The sequence below is a fragment of the Corvus moneduloides genome, chromosome 8, assembly GCF_009650955.1.
Source record: "Corvus moneduloides isolate bCorMon1 chromosome 8, bCorMon1.pri, whole genome shotgun sequence".
NCBI lineage: Eukaryota > Metazoa > Chordata > Aves > Passeriformes > Corvidae > Corvus > Corvus moneduloides.
The window spans coordinates 30,758,974-30,770,525 of NC_045483.1; the positions used below are offsets into that span (position 1 = coordinate 30,758,974).

Sequence of the window (11,552 nt, forward strand, 5' to 3'; positions counted from 1 at the left end):
GGACTTCCACCTACTGCTGTGAGAGCAGATGTAAGCCCACTTCTGATAGCAATTGCCCAGGTAAAAGGAGCAATTCTCCAGTTAGCTCTTGGGATTGGCTTTTTCTTTTTTTTTCTCTGAAGGTAGAGCCTTCAGAGAGTATTTCCAAATGATTGTCTCTTTGTTTTTCCCAAACAATGTAGACTATCTCTGCAGAATACAATACTTGGAAACAATCTCCATCTGAAATGACTTTGTAGTTCGGTCTAATATTTTCCAAGTACTGAAATACAGGTATCTAGGGAGAGAAAAATGGCAAAGCAATGTGCTCTGGAGACCAAGCAACATTAGCTGCCCTCTGTGCAGCCACCTGCACTCAAGTTCCCCCTGCACTGCAGCATTGCTAAGGAAGTAAATAGTGACTCGCCCTTACCATGGCACATCTTGAGGTGACAACTGTTGTCCCAATAACTGAGGCACAATAGCCCTGTGTAAATTAATTTCTTTGCATTTCACACACTATTTGGATTGTTTTGATCCAGTCTCAGGGAGGATATTCAAAAGAGCATGGATAGGGATCTATACTTCACTGCAAACTCTCACTTTGCCCTAAGAAATGTTTCTCATTAGTACGAGATTGGTTTGCCTCAATAGTTTTCCCAGTCACACTTGGGGATATAACCATCTGTGGCTCCTTGGTTTTTCCTGCCTTGCCACAAAGCTGTAGTTTTTCTGCATTTTTCTAACTCCTTACTGGGGTTCCATCTGCATAAATGGGCATTTGTCATACAGATCAGGCCAAGAAAGAGTGAGCCAAAGCAAGAAGGATTAAGGTAAATGTTATCTCGTGAAAATAGAACAGTAAAAAAAAGTAATGTTTCATACTATCAATCTACTTATTGATATGTGCAACATAATAACCATTTCTGGTTGGAAATTTCTATCAGAGATTTTAAGCCTCTGGTCCTTAAGGAAAATCTGGCTTGCAAATTATGTCCTGTTTCTTACAGAAATGGATACTGAAAAAATATTGAACAGTTCATCCACTCAAGTGCTTAGATTAAAGAAATACATCCATAGGGATAAAAGGATTTAAGTTTTTAGAACTGCCAGATAATTTTCTATTCTCAGCATCCCTAGTCCCTGTGCAGTCACCAAACTTCTCCCTAAATCCAATCTCCTCCTCTGCCCCTCAGAGAGCAATACCACTGTGAAATAACTTGACCCCGTGGAGCCTCGAAAGAGCCATAATGCAACAAGAAGTATTTGCCACAGCACAGCCAATACTGGGACCCCAACAGGGATGTAAGGCTGTTCCTGGGGAATAAGCCCAGAGTCAGACTATATCTTTTATACAAGTGATGCTTTTTTGCTGAATCACTGCAGTATTGGATTGAAATTGTCCATTCACATGTAGGAGGGACTAGGGTATCATTTTCATTGGGAAGAAAGATCCAAGGGGAGAAGTTTGCTGCAAAGGACCCTGCGGACACCCCGTGGCTGAGGTGACAGGCAGCACCTTCTCTTCGAGTTCACCACAGCTGCACTGAAGGAAACCAAGCAGTCCAGCTATTCTTTTCCCCTACTCCAGTTTCCCTCAAAGTCAAACCATGGGGAGGGGATGAGACTGAGCTGTGCATGCATTCTCCTCAATGCAAGATGGAAACATTTCTTGCTAATGATAATATTTTTTCACCTAACAAGATGACCCATTTTTACTCACCACTATGAAAAATCTGGGGTTGAGTAGCAAATATGAGTAACTACATTTTACGTGAGGTTCGTTCGTCAGAGATTTCTATCATCCTTCTAACCATTTCACAGCCTGTTAAATGAGCTGAGACAACACTTCATGTCACTGTTAGCATTTTAAATTATAAATTATGGTAACAATAAATAGCACCTCATGTTTTTACAGACAATTTCATCTAGATGAATAAAAATAACTAGTTCTGCCTGGATGCATGCACGACTTACACACAAGCACATGTTTACTTTCTTATTTAAAAATCAATTTGAGTTCTAGGAAGCTATTTCTAGCACCTGATTCTAACCGTGTGTTTGTACAGTGTCATCAAAAAGCAATCAGGATGTTTAAAGAAAAACCAACAAACAGCAAGTAAATTTTTTATAATTCAAAAAATTTAAAGGTTCTTTAAAAAGCTAACGCAGAGCCAGAGGGGAAGTTACCCAAGTCTGATACAGAGGGACACCTGTTTAAGATAATCCCCAAATACTTTTTTACTAACAGTGTTTGTGCACTAAAGCAGTTTTAACCAACAAGTTAAAATCTCTACTTTCTTTTTTTCTTTCCCTGTTCAGGAATGTGTTCCCTGTACATCAACAATCTCTGCAACACTGAGTCACCCTGCTTACATAGATAAGGCATTATATTTTGTGAGAGAAAACACCAGCAAAAGCAAGCCACTACCTAACATGAAGACCATTTTTTCTTAATTTATTTCACAGTGTGGACACTCACAACACAGTCTAAAATTTTTACAAATACCCCTGCTCTGTCTTACAGTCCCTTCCAGAACTGTATTAACTTCCATCTTTAAAACACCAGCCCAGGAGGGAGCTTTAAAAGGTACAAGTGGGCTGTTGCTCCTCATCTGCCCTTTGTGTTTGCTCTAAGTCTCTCCCCAAAGTACATCTCTCTCACACTTCTGTAAGGGACAGGTTCTTTCACACACGTGTGTTGCTACATCTGCCTGCTAGAGACAATTGCATGCTCTTGCTGGATGGATTTAAGCAGCCAATTGCATTTAAACCACCAGGCACTGAAGCACCCAGAATTTCATTGGCAGCTTTCATGCAGGCAGTACGCACATTACTAATCTGAACAGGTTTTTCTCATTACCACCCCAGCCACACCATTTTTTAGGCATTCCTTTCAAATTATCTTACTACATGGCATCGCTAGGTTGGTGGAGAACTTCTTTGACAATTTTAGAGGTAGTAAGTTTTATACGTATTTGGCACCATAATGGTTTGTGTGCCACTGAGTGCATTTTACTGGCACTCATCTCAATAGCTGCCTAGAAAGTCATCCATGGCAAACAAGCTTCTCCAAACAATCTTCTGAGAGATCAGATTTTCGTAAGGAATGAATCATTCTCTTGTTACCAATGGTTTCGCCTCTGGGCATTTCTAAACTAACTTTACTGATCTAACCAAATAGCCTGAGTTTGGGACAAAATGTTTCAAAAGAGAATAATAGGCAGTTGACTCTAGTCCTGGATAGCATTGCAGCTTTCATGTAAATCTTGGAGAGAAACTGCATGGGGAATTTTGCATGCTAGGAAGGCTCACCTGAGTTTAACATAGGCATTAGTCAGTCTGGAGATGGGACCAAGTCCCATTTGGATGAGATCAGTTTGGGCTCTGTTCCTGCTCCCTGTAGGAGGAACCCTGGCTGCAAGTTATATAAAGTTAGCAGCCATCTGGGGGCAAGTAATTTGAGGAGAAGATAGAAAGCACCATGGCACAATACATTTTTTTTTCCTTTGGTGAACACATGTTCTTTCAGTTCCCAGTCTCAGACAGAGATAGAAGTGTCTGGTCACACAGCCTTCAAGACCTACTGCCTGAGAGATAGACGTGTATGTGAAAACATCTGTTTTCAGGAATCTTTGCACATATTGACTCTTACCTATCTTTCAAATTGTATCTATGTTTCACTGCACATGTGGCAGTGGCAAGAGCATGGTATTTCCCAAGGACTGTGCCATTTATTTATTCAATTTTTCCAAGGATATGCATCTGTTAAATTATCTAGAGCACAGTTTGTTTATTTGTTTGCTACCTGCATACATATCTTTAGTTCATTGCACTTTTTACCTCCTGTGAATAAGAACATGTCATTGACGTCAGAGTCTTCTTTTGAGAAGAATCTGCCTTGTGCATAAAACCATTTGACAGAACCTTCTCGCATGCTCACAGGCAGTGCCTTCAAAGTGATGAGTAATAAAGATGATCCACCACCTTGCTCTGAACGCTACAGATTTAGCAATTGCAAAAGGTAGCATTCTTTATAACAACAGAAACAAAATTGTCCCTTGAAGGACAACGAACTCACCTCATTTTGCACTACACAAGACATTGCTTTAACATAGGCCATGTGGCACAAATTACCAGGTGTAAAAAAAGGCCCATTTCTGCAGCAAGACACTGCCTAACACTTCCACAGTGATTACCATTTAGACAAGATCAGGGCTGCAACAAGAGACAAACAATGCCTTTCCTTCGTGCTCAGGTGAATTTCACCCCATCTAACCAATTTCTGTCCTTGCCACATCCAACCTGCTGCAGAAAAGGAAAAGGACTCCAGAACAGCTGTGCAGCCATATCACTTTTCCTGCCCAGTTTGAGTGTTGCTTGGCTGCAACATGCAAACTGCACATTGCCAGCAAAGCTGAGCACTGGAGAAAACCAGGCTCTTTCATCTCATTAGCATCTAGGAACTAGAGTGCTCTGTATTTTTCTTCTAAGTTTGTCCCCTTCTTGTAGATCGTGTCTTCTCTTTATCATATAGGAAGCCTGTTGGCTTAAGTGAGCCCCTCTCCAGTAACTTTGAAAGCCTCATTCATCCCCCCATTCAGTGTCCTGCCCAACAGGAACCTCCAGCCTACTCAGTCATTCTCCCAAGACAGCAATAGCTGATCCCCCAGACCTTTACATGTTATGCAAACGTGAAAGCAAATTGCTCACATGAATATGAGAAAAAAAGAGGAAAGAGCATGAAGGAATAGAAGTAAATTGTACCTAAGCATCCAATAAAATCAATATACTTTCAGATGACATTAAAGACACAAGTCTGAACTGTCTTCTGCGTCCCTATGTGATACTTGGGATGCAGGTACCCTGAGCAGAAGAGAATTTAATTTATGGAATCATTTAATATATGACATCAATGTGAAAAGCTGCGGAGCCAAGTTTTCTTGGGGAATAGAAATAACTGCACTCAAGCTACAGAAAAGTTTGTAGCATTCCACTAAGTTTTGTCAGTATTCTTCTGAATCCAAGCTAAGGCTTCCCGGTTGGTTTGAATTTATTAGCACTGTATAATACTAAACAGAGAATAGAACACCTTTTAATGCTCAAACTGACATTTTATTTCCTTCCTCTTGTTTTGTTTTGATTTTCCTCCTTTCGAAAGAAGTGCTGTGTACTGTTTGCTTCATGGTCTGGGTATTTATCAGTATACTTTTCTATTTTGTTCCTTCTGAGTCACTGCATTATCATATGTAGGAGAGTGCCCCAAATGTAGTGGTCCTTAAAAGTCATATGTTAAGATTGTTGATATGTGACAGCAAAGACCAAGCAGCACATGCCAGCAAGAACCAGAAGCAACATGGCAAATTCTTAGTGGCATTGAAGTCCCTGGCTATAGCAACTGACATGAATTTGAGATTTTACTTAAGAAAATTTAAATCAAATAATTCTATGTCATATTAGTATGGATACTACATAGGAAATATAATGGTATTTTCTTCATGATTTAAAAATTCTTATCTGAATACGGAAAATGCCTAAAGGACATTTTAAATTGAATTGAAATTGGAAATGAAATTGAATTTGAGTTGAAAGGGCCATAAACACCTTCTGAGGTTCTGTCTTTCCAATGCTTCATTCCAACCAGCACTTGCCAATTGTTCTGCTAATTGAAACTTCAGTGGACACATCATTTTGCAAAAATCTATAGTCATTCATATTGATATTTTAATTTCCAGAAAGATCAAAGATGGAAGAACTGTGGGCTTTGTGCAATTGAATCAATTTTTTTGAATGGCCAGATGTTGTGTGGAAACTTCTTTGCTTGTGCTGTCACATCCTGTTGATCCCAAATCCATTTCAGAATATGTGATACCATTACCTGGAAGAGTATGGGAACAAGCAACATTTTCAAATAAACTAAAACTGAAATGGGATGAGCTGTGGATTCTTCTCTTCCATTACTTGGGATTTACTATCAGCCATGTTAGAAAGTGCTCCCCCCAAAAATACCTTAGCTTTAATAACACATTACTATCTGCAATGTATTTTGATCTTAAAGCTACAAAATCGTCATCCATGAGACAACCTCTAGTAATTTCTAACAAAAAGTGGATTAGTTTTGGGGTAATCTCAGACAGCATCTGCCCAGCTGCTGCTGTTGTTGGGTATCCTGGTGTGGCACATGGCACCAAGGGCCACCAGCCTCCAATGTGAGCAGGACCAGGCAGGAGGGTGACTCAGGGGGGAAGCACTTGCTTCCTTGGGTTTTCTGAGGGCCCTTTGGAGGAGGACAGCCCTGGAAGTGGCTGAGCTTTCCTCTCCAGGGTATGGAGGCACAGATCTGAATGGTAGGAATGTGTTTCCTAGTCCCTGGCTGTCTTGGATGAGGTGTGATGTTCAGGTTACCAGGGTGCCTGAGGCCCTGAGCCAGGCTCCTGATGAACTGTGCTCAGAAGTTCAAGAAGGGGTTTTTAAGAATTGGATCTCAAAAAACAAATCTCTTGTCTCTCATTTGGCACCTGTATGCCTTTGACCCCAAATGACCTTTGACATTTTCAATGACCTTTGAGCTCTGGGTGATCTTTAACTTTTTCAATGACCTTTGGCTTTTTGTTACCTTTGACCCTTTGATAATGGTGATACTTATCCCTTCTTGTGACCTTTGACCTCTGTAATGACATTTAACACCAGGACTTCTGTAACCTTTGACCTCTACATGACTTTGACCTGTGACCTCCACGTTACATTTCCCTGTTGTGACCTTTGATCTCCCAGCTGACCTTTGGATTTGTGATCTTTGACCTTTAGATGACCTTTGATTTCTTGGGCCATGTGACTTTTTTGCCTCTCAGTGACCACTGAACTCTTGGAGTCCTGGCACAGATGCTAGGAATGCAGCAGAAAGGGGAAGCCCACCCCCACTGCTTCCCACAGGGCTTGGAGCTGCTTTCCCGCGTGCTGGAATATCCCAGAGGACTGAATTTGCCACAGCACCTTAACACTGTTCTTTTTGTGTCTCTGTTATGTAAATTAAAAACTTTTAACACCCAAGCACATAGGATTAGGCACCAAGTCAGCCAATAAGATAGAGATGGCTATTCTCAGGCTTTTTCTGGCCATTTGGGCACTTTTGCCAGTTGGGAAATCGGCGTGGTTTATTCTGCACATAGTCCTTCAAACGTGGAAGGCATGTGATACGAACTTGTAAAAGCAATGTTCCTTGCCATGCAGTGCCCATTGCAGAAAGAACGCTGTCTGAATGAAATAGCTTGAAACTTTGCTTTAATGGCAGGCTTTGTGCTTTCCTTTTCTTTGGAGAAAATGTCTGTATTTTAATAAGTCCCAATGAGGGAAAGGCTTTGCCATAGGGAGAAATCTTTCTTTAAACATAGTCTGACATGATTTTTGCCATTTTTCAGTCTCTGTTTTTGAGTGGGGCAGCTTCTTTCAAAAACAAATAACCCCCATTTTGCTGCAGATTACATCTCATTTCAGAAGAGATCTGGGAATAGCAACCTGGTAGCTAATCCCACAATTAATACCTAACAGAAACTCATGTGCTGCAGGGAGCTGGCTTACACCAGGCCAGTTTGTTGCAGCCATATAAAACATTCTCTTCGGAGAGCCATGCTAGGTTTGTCCCTTGCTGTCACCAGTGATGTCCTGACCCTCTTGAGTTGCTGTTACTTGTCCCAGACTACCAGATCTGAAAAACCCAGTGCTGTTCCCAGAGGTGCTGCTACACTGTGGCTGCTCACATGAAGAGCAGGAGTGAGATGGCTTTGTTAAAAGGCAACAGTTTACTCTCATGAGCATTACAACTCAGAGCTTAGACTTTTGACCTCTGAAGAAGAGGCACTGGAAACTTGGTATGTTCCTCTTCCCTTTCAAAATAAGCACAGTGAAGAGTCACTTGGTTGGAAGGCAAGTCCCCCCAGCTTTTCCTCTCAAGAGGTGTTAGTTATATTTTATCCTCCTAACTAACTGAAGTCACTCTTTTGGAAGCAAAATCAAAATGGCTGAAGTTCCAGCCATATCTACTGCTGACACTTCTCCCCACAGCCTGTCTTCTCCTGTCTTTTGGAAAATATGCCCACAGCCTTCTCTCACCTGAGAACTATCACCACGTATGGACTAAATGGTGCAAATCAACCCACAAGAGAACCCTTTATTCTCTATTTTCCTATGCAACAGTATGGATAGAGAAGAGGAAAGCTCAAAAACTTTCCAGAGTCAGCTCCAGCCAGGGGTTTCCTATGGGGACAGTAATAAGTTTGGAGAGCCTGCAAGAAGGCTGGAAGCTGACTGCAAACCAGGCAGGATAAGCTGCTGCAGGACCAAGGGCAGTCTTGCAGCATGCTGCCTCTCTTGATGCTGTGACAGCTCAAAAATCATAGACTTGAGTTTTTTTCATGATTTCAAAAGATGGTAGACTGACATTCAGTGATCAGATTGAAGTCCCCCTCAAAAGGAAAAGGCAACAACTAACCAGCACCAAATAGTCACAAACTCAACACATACACTCACGTTCTCCTCCTTCCTGTTCGCTCTCCCTGCAAGCAGGGTGCTATTCAATCAGTATGCTAAAACACACCATCAAAAGCCTCTTTCCTACTGTGTGGGTATGAGTGCCTGCGGCAGCAAAATGAACATTGGTGTATCTTCGATGATTCCTGAATATATCTGCAGGCAAAGGTAATATGAATCCTCATCTAAGGCACCACTACCATATAAATCACTCAAATACTTCTTTCAAGCTTCTAAGGTCTTCCCTTAGATTTTACTACTCACTTCTTACTTCCTCTCAATAAACAGAAAGATGGCAAGTATTAAATGCAGGTAAGCTTCAGCACCTCAAGTTATGTGCATTTGTGGTTCACACTCAAACACCAAGAAAAACACAGCACTTCCCAGCATACAAATTAACTGAACTGAATAGGCATACCTATTTCGGGCACAGCTTTACAGAATGGGGGGACTGTGCTACTTGCCAGAGCCAAACTCCCAATCCCATCTGTATGCAGTGGTAACGGATGTGCAGCTGTGTGCTTTTATATAACCATATATAGTTCAGGAAAACTTCCCCAACAGTAACTCCATGCAAATTAATGTCTCCTATGAACTGGCTAGATCATGCAATGAAGACCTGTGTGGGGAGCGTGGGCGTGAAGTGGAGAGACAAAAATTTCGGACACCCCTTTTCAAAGCAAACCAGTACACAAACAAGGAAATCAGAGGCTGCTGAATGTAGCCAAAGTGATCATAGGGAATCCAGTTCTACACCACATAAAAAAGGCTCCCACAAACATGTCAGCATTGAGAGCCTGAAAGGCAAGTGAAAACAAAACTGACTCACCTATTTTCCTTGTTTAGAATGAGAAAAAAAACCCCAGAAGATAAACAAGTACTGTAACTCTTGAAAAGCAAACAAATTTTATAATACTGCCTTTTTTATCTGCCTTCAGTAAAGTGAAATCATCAGCTTTAAGGAAGCTTTAACCTATTTAAAGGTCAGATGGGACGCTGTACAACAGATATAGAGCCCTACCTGAAAAAAGGCTGAATATTATGAATATTCCACCTTCCTTGCAGCACTAAACAGGTTGGTACATGCTGTTTTCATTTAAGTAGTCTTTATCCTTCTGGAAATTATACTGCAGCACGTTTAAAAAGATCTTGAAAGAGAGAGATGCATACAAATAAACTGGATAACGCCTCCCCAGCAGTTGGCAGAATTTCACAGAGTCCTACATTATGGCTGTATCAATTTGGGCTTTGTGTAAGTGACAGTGGTAGATTCTACCCACTCACGGTTTAAATCACAGAGGATAAAGCTCAGACATATAATGGCTGATGCACATTCTCTGCTATAAAATGCACAGTCACTGGTATATTAAAGGGAGGCTGTTCCTCTCTGAATGCTGAGAGAATGACTGAACTGGACATCCAAATGGCAGCATCAGGAATTAAAAACTGAAGAGATGAGGAGCTGGATCCCAATCCAGCAAAACAAATACCTGGAGTGCAAGTAAACCCTGAGAAATCTTGAAAGAATTGAGAGGCTAAATGGTTGCCTGACTTCAGATCTAACTGGCCAAAACCATGTAGCTTAGGCTGCAGAACAATGGGCTCCTTCAAAGTCATCAACATTTTCTGTTACTTAAGACCATGAGCACTCTCATTACTGTCAGCTGGAGAGGGCAGGTGGGTGTCACCTCTTCTAAATGTGGATGAAGCCTCAGGTAGCATCCCACCATGCTAAGTTCACCTCATAGCATTCATCTGCACCGTGGAGCATCAGTACCAAGCACCTGTGATGTGCAGGAGGTAGGAAGGCAATAGGCACAACAGAGGGAGACAATGGACAGCAGGGGACAACAGCCAAGAAAATGGGAACCAAAACATGGTTATATTCTGTCAGTGTTGGCCTCCTACAAAGAAATAGTCAGGAGTCCCAAATCTGGAGGCAAACATGGTTCAAAACTATTCCCTCCTGACCGCCTTTCTGGGTTTTGGTACTGCTTGATGACAAAAGAAGGCCAAATCACCACATTACGCAAGGTAATAAAGGACAACTAACTCATGCAAAATGTTGCAGCCTGGATGGTAGCCCACACACTTTAGAGATTAGCTGAAGCTCTGAAATGCAATTTGAGTAACTTCCTTTGATGTGCCATCTGGTGAATAATTTACTGGAAATGTCTTAATCACATCAAAGGTATCTATCAATGTGCTCAAATTTTCTCAGTGTTTAAGACTCTGCCTGTATATTGCACTCAAGGAACAGACATATTAGTACAAAATTAAACGTTACTGCAGTACTCTCACAGTGAAAAAAAGAAAAAATAATCTGCAGCATATTACCAGTATGGCCTCAAGGACTAGGTTAGAAAGAGCAATATTTCACTATTACCTCAAAAAGGCTGCTACTCTACAATCAGCCTTGCTTGTGTTTCCAAAAATTCACAAAAATAGACACACATCTGTGGCATATAAAAAGTTTAGAAGCATCTCTCCCTATTCAGAGGACATACTGGTAGTGTTCTCTAACATCAATCACATGGGTTTAGATCCAGAGTAGATTTAGACTAGATATAAGGAAGAAATTTTGTGCAATACAAGTGGTGAAACACTGGCCCAGGTTTCCAGAGATGTTGTGGATGCCCCATCCTTGGAAACATTCAAGGTCAGGTTGGACAGGGCTCTGAGCAGCGTGATCTAGTTGAAGATGTTTCTGCTTATTGCAGGAGGATTGGACTAGAAGGCCGTTGAAGGTCAACCCAAACCATTCTCTATGTCTATGACATCCATTCCTCATACTCTAAATGGAAGTATTATTATTATTACTGCTTCCCCTCCCTAAATACTGAGGATAAATTAGGGTCATACTAAAAAAACCCCAAGCAAACAAACAAAAAAACCCACAAAACTTTCTGCCTTCTAAATATAGTTTTAAAGTCACACAGACAATTATATTCCCCAAAAGCCAAGGCCAGATTATACTTATTTGCATGCGCCAGTCCTGTCTTGCCGCTTAAGTGCTTTAAATTGCGTTATCTTTCAGCATCTTCCCA

At 41.2% G+C, this 11,552-nt stretch overlaps 1 long non-coding RNA gene across 1 annotated transcript in view; it reads right to left on the minus strand.

Annotated features, from left to right (window-relative positions):
- The window catches only part of LOC116447256, a 161,919-nt gene that overhangs the window by 5,784 nt on the left and 144,583 nt on the right, over positions 1 to 11,552 (minus strand). The window lies entirely within an intron of this gene.